Source organism: Odontesthes bonariensis, chromosome 6 (genome assembly GCF_027942865.1).
Source record: "Odontesthes bonariensis isolate fOdoBon6 chromosome 6, fOdoBon6.hap1, whole genome shotgun sequence".
In the NCBI taxonomy this organism is placed as follows: Eukaryota; Metazoa; Chordata; class Actinopteri; order Atheriniformes; family Atherinopsidae; genus Odontesthes; species Odontesthes bonariensis.
The window spans coordinates 10866874-10880488 of NC_134511.1; the positions used below are offsets into that span (position 1 = coordinate 10866874).

At 38.8% G+C, this 13615-nt stretch overlaps 1 protein-coding gene across 1 annotated transcript in view; it reads right to left on the reverse strand.

Annotated features, from left to right (window-relative positions):
* Positions 1-10397, reverse strand: part of hs3st1l2 (heparan sulfate (glucosamine) 3-O-sulfotransferase 1-like 2) — a 34009-nt gene extending 23612 nt beyond the window's left edge. The window contains exon 1 of the mRNA XM_075468932.1: positions 10143-10397. The gene's annotated coding sequence lies outside the window, so the exon portion shown is untranslated. The remainder of the gene's footprint in view (positions 1-10142) is intronic.
* Between the last annotated feature and the right edge of the window lie 3218 nt (positions 10398-13615).

Genomic DNA, 13615 nt, shown 5'->3' on the forward strand with positions numbered 1-13615 from the left:
GCTCTTGAAAACCACACACCATATCCTCAAATAGGACGTCTGTTAAATATCGTAATGCAAAATGCCTGCTGGTTTTTTTTTTAAATGCATTTAGCGCATTAGGTACAGATATTTCACAACGTTTCAAGGGACCAGTTTGTTTGTGTCACGGTTCACGGAAAAAGGAGGACCCAAATACAGGCTCACAGGCAGGAGGCAGGAGGAATAAATCAAATTTCATGTAGCAAAGCGAAACCACAGGTGCTGTCAAGGCAGGGAGACCAAAAAGGAAAAAAAACGATATTCAAGGAACACCAAAAAAGGACTGATGCAAATAAAAAGACAAGACATAAGGAATGTGGAAGAGGCAACAAACAGCTCTGAAAACATAGCTGGAGACAAAACAGGCTGTTTAGACAAAAATCTGGCATATAATACTTTATGTGTATATATATATAGTATTATGATATATATATATAGTATTATGATCAGAAAATGTCTAACAGGAGTTGATAATCAACTGAGATCAGGTGTGAAGCAAACAAGGCAGAGAGCGAAGTTGTTGCTGAACAAGAAAAAATATTATAAAACAAACACCAAGTCAGAGACAAAGACAAAGACAACAGACAAAGAGAGCACAACCAAACCAGCGACATAATAACCTGAATTAAAGTAGATTTATAGTGATTCAGAGCAACTCTGTGCAGTACTAGCTGCTATGATAATGTTTAGATTTCCTTCATAGTCCTGCAATAAAAACAATAAATGATAAAACGTGAGTGGGTGGTCTGTTATATCTATGAGACAGAAGTCCTGAAAAGTCCATCCCCGCAGCACATATTTATGGAATCATGTCATGAACGAGGGAGGTTTGTGTAGGCATGAGACAAAGAGTTGCTGATCAGGTTGGACAAGGTTAGAAAAACAGTTTTAGCTTCACTAATCCACGCTCAGATTATGTAGATATGGACATGACCGTTGGTAACCTCCGAAGGAGTGTTCAACTGATACGAGTTGCTCAGAGATAAGGATGTTTAATCCAGTGAGATAAGAAAGAACCCAGGTTAACTTTTAACACCAAACAACAGCAGTTAGGGCTGCGGCTCCAAAGCCGCTGCTCTCCGATAAGAACAACGTCGCTACCTGTCTTCAACGTGCTGAAGATTACATAATCAAACCAGATGAAAGCTTGAAAAAGATTTTGATGGATGACACAAAAAAGAGAACTTATTGGTGTTCGTATTTGTTTTGTTTGGATAAGGAAAATGGAGCTCCAGCATGTATAGCTGTATTATCATGGTTTACACCTGCATCCCAATCAAAATGATTGTAGTCTAAAGATATTTCTTTCTCAGTGTTGTTCTGTTTTTTTGTGTGCGTGTTTGTTTTTTTACAGCCGTCTTTCCTAGATGTCTTATTTCAATGTTTGTTTTCCCTTTGATATCTGAGTTGGCATTACTTTGTGCTTTATGATCTAAGAGCTTCATCCCTCGTGTATTCTGTCTGCCTTTGCTTCCTCACAGCTGGATTCAGTTTACTGATTATTCCACCTGCGTTTTGTTAGTCATTACTGTCCTCAGTATTTATACCTCTTAGTTTTCTTTGTCCTTTGCCAGTTTGTTTGTCGTAATTCCTGTTATGATTATCCTCCTGTTGTGCCTGTCTGCCCTGCTGTTTCTTTGTGCCTCTGGATTCTGTTTTTGTTGCACTTTGTTGGATTACCTGCTCCTGCAGTGCCTTTAGCTCTTTGCCATTTTCAGTAAATCATTCATATTTATTTTGTTTTTTACGTGCATGCCTCCTGCCCATGAGTCTGCATTTGGGTGACAAGAATGGCTCCCCATCATATATAGAACAATGAATTCTGAATCATACAAGGGAGGATTAGAGGAAAAACTGTCTGTGAACTGATCCTCCAGAGAAATGCGGCAAGACTTCAACAAAAAAAGGAGTTTATGAAGAATAAAGTTAATGTTTTACAGTTGCCACGGCAAATCCCTGACCTCCATCAAATGAAGATATTTTGAAAGGCCCTGAAGGGAGTGTAAGAAAACCCACAAACATGCCATTGATGCCGTTCTGACGGAGGAATGGACTACAAACAAAACTCGAGCTTCAAAGTCAGTTTTTGATGATTCATAATCAAAATGCGGACTTTTAAGTGAAAGAGCATCCTCCAGTCCACATCAGACAATGTTTAAGGTTTTTAAAACACATTCATTCTGATCGCAGTGACTCTTTCATGCCTGCAGTAACTTTTGTGAGAGAAATATCAAGTGATTTCTCATTCTGGAAGAGAATGAATGTGTAACAGAGGGAGCAGCAAGATTCAGCACACTGATAAAAGTCAGAGAAGGCAATCGTAAAAAATGACACTAAAATGTTTTGATCGTGTGTCTAAAGGCGTGTGTGAGACATTAATGGGCTCATTGGCTGCACCGTTAGACCCGAGAATCATTCGTCTGGATGCGGCAACCGTCTGTTGCCACCTTTTTATGTTGACAGGATGAAATGTAGTCACACAACTCATAGACAGAAAGCAGTCGCTTTTTTAATCCACACGTTATGAGAATGTCATATTTTGGCAAGTTGTTTATGGCATGACTGTGTGTGTGTGTGTTGTGGGGAATTTTGTTTTGCCTCCACAATGCATTCACTGTGACATATAGTACTGCGCATAAAATCTTGAGCCACCCCTCATTCCTTTATATATTGGCAGGAAAATAGGAGACAGGTGCAGGATAGAAAAACAGGGAGAAAAGGCTGAGCTGTGCCAAATGACACAAGAGTTGGACTGAAAATCAGTGGCAACAGGTCTCATATAGACATTATTAAAGCAGATTGGGATCATCTTGACAAAGAACAGAACAAAAGGCAGTCCACATCCAAAGAAGAGCTTTGGTATGTCCTCCAAGAAGCCTTGAGAACTATTCCTGAAGACTACTTAAAGAAATGACAGAAAACTTGTCTAAAAGGGTTCAGGCTGTGTTGGAGAATGAAGGTGCTCAGACCAAATATTGATTTTCACTCTTGTTAAAACCATGCAACCTCTGTTTTTTGCCTGACATATTGTATTTTCCTGCAATAAATCCAGATTCATCTTTCAGGTCTGCTGGATTTTCTTCCATTTCTTTTGAAAATTACTTTCAGTTTCGTTCGTTTCCTCAAATCTTTTAAGGATAAACTGCACACCGTGCTGAGATATGCCAAGTTTTCAGATAATAGCTCTTTGGGAAACACCTAGTTTGTGCAAAAACACATTTTTCTGTCTGTCAAACAGTGTTATCTTTGGAATCTGTCATAGATGCAACAAAAGAAATGGGAAACAAATGATCTTTCTTTAGCCTAAAGTGGCTAAGGGTACAGATCAAAAATGGTTATTTGCTAAGTTGTCTATTATGAGTGTACACAACCCTGTGTTCATCCCTTGAGTTAGACACATTTTTCATGCTTGAATGATTCATAGATCAGTTTTAAGTGGCTTGACCATGTCCAAAGAAAACTTTGAAAGACCTCAGAAAGCCTGGAGAATTATTGCTTAAGACCACCTAAAAAGATTACAAGAAAGTCTGGCTGCTTGGAAGGAAAATATAAAGGAATGAGGGCTGGATCAAGACTTACACAATAAACAATCTGATGTATCTGATTTAAAATGAGGACAAGTTTAGGTTAAAGACAGCTAGGGGTTACAGATAGGAGTAGATTAAGTCTGAAATCTGACTGAATGAGCGTTCACTGGTTTAGTGCTCTTCAAAGGACATTTGCACTCTGCTTATAAGTAAAGTTCATGCATTATTCAAAGATGCTCCTCTAGCTAATGCCCCATAATGTGCCCAAACAGCCATAATGTACTCTGCTACCAAGGTGGCAGAGACCCCCTCCCACACACACACACACACACACGCACACACACACTCACACACAGACGTCAACCCTCATCCCCAGACATGACACAAAGTCTTTGTCGTTGCTGCTCTCAGGCTCTTATCTCACCCGCAAAACATCCCATGTTCCTAATTTTCTAAAATATCCTTTTTATTTTTGATCCAAACTGCTCTTGCTCACATCATCTCACCACATTCCCATCAAACTTTGCTCACTTTGTTCCTAATTTTCCTTTGTCTTTGTCTCCAACTCCTCCCCCATTCTTCTCACCATTTCTTCATGGCAATGTCTTTGTTTTATGACAGAAAATACTCAGAATACAATGTTAAAGAGCATTGATTTCTTCCCCCTCATTACAACCTGGGGTGCCAGCTGGAGATTTCTGGAGATATTTTGACTGAACAAAGATTTGCATTAAAGCTTCTAAGTTTGCAATCTTATCAGCTTTCCGGGAAAAATCAAAGTTATTCCATGTCTTTTGAGAAATTCTGAAAAAAAAGCATTGAAATACCGTAAAATCAGTTTTGGGTGAAGTGTTTATCGCTGCTGCTTTGCTTGTCTGCACTTTATCGACAGTACTTTATGTTCTAATCGCTTTTTAATTGATTTGCCTGTTTATTGCCTCAGGTTTTAATTGCTTTTGTGATTTGTGATCCTGTTTTGTTTTGGTCTTTGTGGAGAGCTTTAACTTTTCTGAGTGTAAAATAACTCAAGTTTATAACTATTCTATCTTTTATGCAAGATAACAGTTATATGAAACGGAGTTTATTTTATCGGACAGGGGGCACTTTAGGGCTGTTGTTTTGGATTAGTTGTGATATTGATATGGAACATTCACAGGATAAACTTGTAATTTCCAAAGGTTGAAAGTGTTACATCAATAGACTTTTGCATTATGTCTCTGCTCTCCTCCACAAAAGATTTATCTTTTGTGTTTAATTTCATTTTATTTTAATTCCTGTAATCTATCATGAATAACTTAAAGCTGGTCTTATCAGTATTTCACCTCTGAAAATGAATTAGATACCTTGTGTGTGATTATACTGTTACATCCACACAGCTGCTGTAGATTCCCTCAGCTCTGTTGAGTTATACAGTGACTTCAGCTTATTGCTCTTTGCATAACTTCCATCCATTTTCTATACCGGTGAATCCGTCGGTCGGGTCGCGCGGGGGCTGGAGCCTATCCCAGCGGTCAATGGGCGAGATCTTTGCATAACTTAAATGTTCAAATTTACTCTTGCTGCTCTTCAAACTGCTCTACTATTATCAACCAAGATGGTTCTTTTCAACAGCTGCACTCAAAAACAGACAAAGTAAGAAACAAGCTGGTGAACAAAGCAAAGAAAGGATAATGTTCTTCTTCATCTGTTTACCAAAGCCTAGTCTCACAGAAATGCACCTGAAAAAAACAGCAACTGAACAGAAAAACAGAAAGAAAATGAGGAAAGTGGAACACTGAAAAAGATCGCATTTGGGTGATAATGATCAATTTGTACCACCGCCGCCATCATCCCTTTCACCAAATATAGATTTTTAGCTTTGTGTACTTACTTAATCAGCCTGGTTTCCTACAACAACATGAAATGAGCACAATTTTTGGACCTTGCATTTTGTGATGGAGAAATATAATTAGCTGTTAAATTTTCTTTATGGTGCCACAGAAAGAGAGAAGTTTCTCCTCCGCCGGCTGAAGAGTGCAAAGACGCTGTGTTCCTGCCATGTCTGTCGGACCAGCCTGGTCACATGGGCCAGTTCTGCTACCTGACTTAATATTAGCTTTGTTTCTACAGTCTTTGCACTTAATTTCAACAAAGTATAGCCCCTCTCAGACACGCACTGCTTTGCATTAACTGGGGAGCAACTCGTGAGCACATGTAATGGTTTGGGTTTTATTTTATTGATGAATACTCTGCTCTTTCTCATTTCTGCGAGTTTCCTGTTCACTTCCTGCTTTACTTTGGAAGTAAATTGTACTTTTAGCATTTCTGTTACTTCCTGTTTTTGGTTGTTCCACATCAGTTAAGAGTTCAGCTGATTATTTCTTACCTTTGTTCGGTTTCTGCCACACACCTGGTTAGCACTCAGTATATATATACTGTCAGTTTTCTGTTCTTATTTCTCAGATCCTTATTGCTTAACCTGTTTTTCTTTGTTTTTAACCTGTTGCTCAGTTTTTCACCTGCCTGTATTGGGATTATTGTTTAAAATTTGGTTGCTTTTAGTTCTTAGGTTTCCCGTTCTCTAGGGCTTTAGTTGACTTTATTAATTAAATAATTTTGTTCTTTTAAACCTGACTGTGCCCTGCTTCTTGTCTGAGTTTGGTTTCCTGGGGTTCCAAGGCTGTCCAAACTTTCCTACTCTTGTGGTTTTACTGATGATGATAAGATGCAGAACAATGTCTTTTTCACATCATCTGTGCCAAAATGAATGAGGGAAAACTGTTTAAAGGTGGTTGCACTCCTTGTTCCTTTGTCGAGTGGCGAGGGAACATTTATCTTTTAAGTGGAAGGAAAACTTTTGCCTGTGGGATGAGGCGGAATTTTTAAAAGAAAAATTATGTTCGGAGCACTTAAGGTTTATTGTGCCATTACTGTTTTACAACATGGAAGTGCCACAGCAGAAAGAAAAATGAACGGCAATTATCTGCTGCTTGTTGTACAGCTTGAAATTAAACAGCACAGTCAGTGACTTTATCCATCCATGTTACAAGTGTGTTGTTTACTTCCAAACAACTGTTTGGAAGTAAACAACTGTTGGCAGTGGGTGAATATGCCACTTGTGTCACTGGATCTTAGGGGGGGATTTAGTGTATGCGCCAGCTGATACCGTTGAAGGCATGTGCACACTTCACCTTCATGGCATTCTGCTGGTTGCATCGGTGTGTAAATGTTATGGACACAGTGTTTGGACTGCAGCTGCTGCTTCTACTCTCTGCATGGTGAGAAATCAATATTTTTAACTGCACCTACCCACAGCTGTGTTGTTAAGTACAAAGTTTGATATGAACCTTTGTGACAATACAACATATTATTATGAGCAAACAGTAACTCTGAGAGGACTCAAGTTTTGTTTGGTTGTGCAGCTTCTCATCTGACGAACAGCAGTGACACTAATGACTATGTCTTCAGGTGGAGAAAAAGATTTTTCTCAAGTCTTTAACAACTATACTGTTAATGTAATAGAATTAAACCTTCTAGATTACAGCACTAACTCTTCAACAACATGTAAACATGTAGAACATGTATATTTTCTGCTGTTTCACCAAATGTAAACATTTTTAAATCCAGGTTAAAAACATTTCTTTTCTCATGTGTCTATGCATGAAATCTGCATAATATCTTTTAATTTATCTGGACTGTTGCTTGTTTTTAAATTCATTTAAATTATTTTATTTGTTTCTCTTTATATTCTTTTATGTATTTTTAATGCTTCTTCCACTCCCTGCTGCAATGCTTTTATTTTATGTAAAGCACTTTGAATTGTTTCGTACATGAAATGTGCTATACAAATAAATTTGATTTGATTTGATTTCGATCTGTTTCCATCCATTTTCGTTGTCTTATAGAATGACTTTATGTTATGCTAATTATACGTATACCACATGATTTTACAAGTAAAGTGATACGATATAAGGACCTGCCTTTTTCTCTCACTTTCCCAAGCACGTCTGAATCATGATGGGTGACGGATAGGTGACCAATGACTGAATAGTCCAGTCTCACCAGAAAACATGTTATATGTACTGTATGTTCCTCCACATGTAAAAACTTAGTAACCCTGGTTTTCTAACCCCAGCCATGTGCTTTTGACTTCTACACCTAACCATTTGTGGGTCGGAGCGAAGTACTTAAGTAAGTAATGGTGAGTGGGAGTGAGAGTAGAATAGTGAAAGGCCTGTTGAACATCTAGTAAAGAATAGCATACGATCTTGTGATCTTTCGCTGAAAGTTGGAGGTTTAATGCCATCCGCCAAGCCCCTCCCAACCCCTAAAAAAAGGGCTTTTTTTTCCTTGTAAACAGCGTAGACAATCGCGAGCATTGTTGCAAGCATTAATGTCATCATGTCATGGCAGGAATGGAAGCGTCATCAGCAGCTGTATCACAGCAGAGAACAGAGAAGGGAAACGTTGCAGTGCAATGCGTTGCTCTTAGAACCAGTGTAGGTTTTTCTGTCATTAGATTGCAGCATAAGATTTATTTTTCTCAAACAATCTGTGCTTTTTTATATTTAAATTTCTTTGCAGTTTGCTTTGGGTTGGGTAAGCTAATCTGTCTATACCGTGACAGTTCCTCTCACAGTCTTTTTATTTCTTCTGTGCCCACCTGAAATTGCAGCTCATAATCTCAGATCAGGTATGCTTGCTAACAAGTTTAACATCGACTTTGGTGGTGGTTAAATTTGTGTCCACTGCCTCCAAGTGGCCATAAAACCTGTTTGTTTATTTTTGTCTTTATAAAAGATGTCGTATCAAACAATCCTTGGGACTGAGAAATCCAACTCTTTAGCCCAAAGTAATGGTTTAAAATGATACACAATGAGTGTAGATTTTATTCTTAGTGTGCATCTTTGATGCTGTCTGGTCATGTGTTTGTTTGTACTTTGCATCATCTTTTATGGGTTTTCCGTGTAGATTCAGAATATGTGTGAGTCTGACCTTTAACGCTTACTGAAGTTGGCCAGTCACTGCTCTTGCATATCACCCACTACATAAGAAGTCCTGCTTGGGAACATAAGAATTCCTGAATTTGCGTAGCAGAGACTGAAAGTTGCACGAAACAGCGTTTAGTCAAATGGATCAATTACACATCATTATCATCAATGAGTTAAACAGTTATTTCATGGGATTTCTTTGTCACAAGAACATTTTTGGTGTAGCATTAACCTCTTACAAGTCACTGATTGCTCACAGTTTGTTTTGAGACACACAAAACACACCCTCTCATTTAGCCCACACACACACACACACACACACAGACCAGACAATGAATCCATTCATCCTTTCCCTCTCTGTGTCTCTTCTGAGTCTCTCTTCTCTGGTTGTATTATCTCTTTATAAACAGAATAGAAGGTCAAAAACACAGCACACCGAGTCTGTCCCCCTGAAGCTTCTCTGACCTGGATCTGCTCTCCGACTGGTCTTGTTTCAGTCTGTTTGAATGCTTTAGAAGCTCCAGAATCTGTACAGTTAACCTAACCAATTAGCCATGTAGGAGCGGCTTGCAAAGTGCTGGTAGCGGAGAATTACTGCCTTATTTTAAATGTCATACATGCACCAATCCAGCTAAATCAAGCAATCATGTCAAGGAATAGAATATTTTTTGTCAACAGTGACATACACAATTCTTCTGATGGAGACGCCACTTGTGAAATCTGTTTTGTGTTGTGCCAAGTTAAAGTTTGTTTGGATTCTGGCGTACGCACAACCTGGTGAAGGTTCATTTAAGGTTCAGATTTCTCTGTTGGTGTATTCGGGATCGGTAATGGCCATATTAGAAACCACTGTTAACTCTAGACTGGAAACAAACAGCCTCCTCCTGTGGAGAAGTTTGATGTTTAATTTGAACCATCCTGACATCTGTAGTTTGCAACACACCAGACTCCCAGCAGCTACTGACACTGACACTTCTTTTCCTTAATGTTCATTGAGTAAAGCAGCATTATACCACCAATAACCCAGTTAAATCAAAGCAAACTGAAAACTGTCTTGTTTTTTAATATCAAAAGTAACTTACTAGTGATCTGTGGTATCGCAAAAAGCAGAAGTGCCCCCCAGAGGCACTTTTCTTATAGTTCAAAGCTTCCTCTGAAACAATATAATTCTACTTTCAGTTCCCTTTTAACTGATTTGGTCTTTTACGATCCGTACATCTCGTACATGCTAGGTCACACACACAAAAAACACAAAGAACACATCCTTCATCTGCACAGCTTCGATTCCTCACAAAAGTTCAGCATTTTTAACTTCGCATCACCACAAACAACAGTTTAATCTCGACTTTGCGCAGACCGGTCTATGAGGAGCAAGGAGAGGTTTTAACTCCTAAAAAAGTCAGAGTACTACTGATGATGAGGTTATCTACTGGGGCTGCACAGGTACAGTCCTTGGTGTTGAATTGCATGAAGTAGGACTTTATTTAGCTTTTTACATATTGTACATGCTGCACAATTCTAAATAGGCTGGCTGTGATGTTCAGAGAGCAGTTTCTTTTTACGGTTTCACTAAGAGCAATTGACAACCACGGAGTGGAAATTATAGATGAAAATATAGCCTTACCTGGCTGCTGTTTTCCTTAAATGTGTGTTTCTCTCAGGATATGCACCAGTCTTTCCTCTTTCTCCTTTGACTTCTTCTCTTTTTTTCCTTCCCTTCCCTCCTCTTGTCAGTTTTGCTTCAGCTGTCGGGGTGTCGCTGAGGAGGTGTGTGTCGACTGTCTGAGTCTGAGCTCGTGTGCGTTCAGTGTGGTGAGGTATGTGTGAGCACGAGCTGGTAGCAGAGCGTCTCTGCTTTGTGCTGCCGTCCTCCGTGAGTGTGTTGTTGCAACTGACTGAGTGACTGGGGAGAGGGAGGGTGTGTGTGTGTGTGTGTATGTTTTTTTGTCTGTGTCTGTGTGTAGGAGAGAGATTAGTTCACACGCAAACACATCCCCCCCTGAAGGGAAACACCCCTCTCCCTTTCCACCTTCTTACTTTTTCCCCTTCTTGTCTTCTTTTTTCTTTCCCATCAGGTCTGTTCTCCCATCTGATCACCTTCAAGGACTCCTGATGGAGCAAACCCCCCTTCTCTTATTGGCTTTCCTCCTCAAATACAACCTTCAGATTGTTGTTGAGAGTCCCCTGAATCATAAATAAGTAACAGGGAGCTGGCATGAAATAGCACAAAGGCAACAAAACAAACCAAATATCTCTGCTGAGTTGCTGCTCTTTGTTTGACTTCATTTTGGTTAAAATCCATTTTTCCTTCTCGTCTTTGAACGTAGATAGAAATCTAATGGTGATAAAGGAGTCTTTGCTTTTCAAACTGCACATGGATGGAGTCCAGGGCAAACAATTTTACACAATAAAAAAAAAATAATTGTGCACAAAGATTGCATAAATCTGTCAAATATGTAAATCTGTGGTTCATAAAATTGGATTAAGAAAAAGTTTAATGGATTAATTCTATCTCATGTTTGAGACAAATGATGAAAACAAGCTTTTATCGACTTTTAACATTTACATATAAAAACACGACATAAAAAAGGATATTTTTTGACACACATTGCACCAAACTTACCATCCAAATCAATAGAAAAACAGAGAAAAGGCTGCCTGAATGAATGAGCAGTGACAGGTATTTAGAAAAAACAGCCATCAGTTTGACCTTGAGGAGACTCCAAACACAGTTTTTTTTAAACCCATTACAGCGATTACAGTATGTAGTGTTATCCTGCTAATCTACTCTAGATCCACATTAAACTGCTCCCCAGGAGGCTGAGCAGAGGGGTGTCTACGGACAAAACGCAAAGCTGCCTCAAGTATGTGTGCACCATTACTTTAGGTTTGCATTCCAATTCATTCTACTTAAAACCAAACAATGAGAATAAGGTCAAAACACAGACTCATGCACATCTCGGGACTGTAACTCATTTCATGTGTGACACCCCTACGGGTACAAGCAGCTGCAGCTCCCACTGTTCTTGAAACGTTGATGCAGGCGACCTCATTTCAGTACTCAAACATTCAATTTCCAACCCCCTCTCTTAACATTTTAGTTCGACTAGTAATAATAAATATTGCCCTGATTACATATTAATCTGTATTAGTATAACAAAGGAAAAACTCACGATATATGCACGTGCAAACTGTTTGTGGTTTTCCCTTCAGTATTTGTATAATTCTAATTATGCTAAATCATGCATAACATAGTGAATTCTAAACAACTTGGAGTACTTGGTTTAAAGACGGTTATATTATATATATTTCCTGTCCCTGTCGTGTTTGCGGCAGACAGGCCCAACCCTCAGGGTCCCTTCTGAAGATATATATCTTGAAGAATAGTTCAAGCATGTAAAATACTGAACTTTTCTCTGAAAAGTTACCAAAGCAGGAACAAATTCTGCTTTGTTTGTGAATGTTTTCACCGGAGCATTAATCCACACCAGTCGTTGTAAGTTTTTGTTGCAGCATAAATGTTGATATGGACCGGTATTGAGTAATATAAACAACATTGTGTATGAGCTTGTGGTAGTGAACGGAAATGTCAATCTCCCTCTGCATCCCCACTGACCTTACAGTGACATCGCAGGAGTGTTTGGGAGGTGCAAGGGCTTAATTGCCTTAAATGTTTCCATTGGGCACACCTGTGAAAGTGTGGCCATAAGGCATGGCTGGTGAAACAATCATTCCTCTTTTTCCTGCACTTCACATGTTCATTTTTATATACATTTCCTTAAGTTTTCCATTTTGGTTATGTTTTCCCCAATAAAACTCTTTCATTTTTGAGCATTATGTCTCTTTCTCCATCCTCTTGAGTGACCAATGACCCAGTTTGTAACACAATCATGTTTTTTAATAGGTTTTGACAAAAAATGAAGGCTAATGGCAAATATAAGTCAGAGGGAACTCATGGTAGCAAGATAGTGATTATACTTTGGCTTTTCTTTCTTTTCTTTTTTTTTAAAGTCAGCTGCTCTGAACTTCCTGTCCTTCAACATTATTGACAAGACATTGGAGTCATAAACCGTATCAAATAGAATTTGATCTTTGATCTGCTCACTCACATCCTGTCTGGAGGTACAAAGCTGACTGAGGTCAGGATGTAGACGCAGATAGAAAAGATAGAAGATAACATTTCTATAAATGTTACAGCTGCAGATTCCTCAAGCAGTATTTTCAAACTGTTGGAAAATTTATATTACAAATCTGACAAGCAGGCATTACAACAAAAGACACAGAATATGGCAACTCACACCCGTGGACAAAGATACACAGAACACTGCACATCAAAACAGTCACCTCCTTTATTTTCTATCATATCCGCCCACACCGGTGGTGGTTAGTAACTCTTCTGTAAAACGGATGAGGAGAGATTTAAGATGCATGACCCACAATCTTTTCATTACAAACACAAAGCTTGGCATCGCATCATCATTAGGTGAGAAATCGAGATTTACTCAGAAGTTTAAGCTAATGTTTGAAGGTGACTGAAGCCATTTCTATGATAAACATCTTACTGAATGATAACATTTGTTTTAGTGTGGTCTGTTTCAGTTAAAGTAAAATCCCATAAAACTATACATCTCCAGCACCTGCTGATGTAAAATCGTACCTTTGTTGTTCCTTTGCCCGAAATGTAGGACTACAATAGTAAGTTTCAGCTCAAAGTTGTCAGAAAACAACTGATCTATGGTAGCACACCAAATATATTTGCTTTTCAGGAACAGTTTTACTGATCAAAATATGAGTGTCAAGTTATTGATTAAAAAAGACAACTGCAATAGGGAATTTATGGTTTAAGTGACCACTGCCTATGATCTGTTTTGTCAGGTTGTTGCCGCAGCTTCCTATTACTGCTAGAGTGGCATTTCATTCTTATCATTGTCATCTTGCCACACCTCTCCGGATCAGGTGTGTTTTCAGCTTCAGCCCCAGCTGCACATTGTGGCATGATGTCACATTGACAAGTTCAATGAGGAAGTCATGTATTTTTTGGACAGAAAAAACAAACATCCCTCTTTCAGCAATAATAAATTGGGCAAAACATCCATT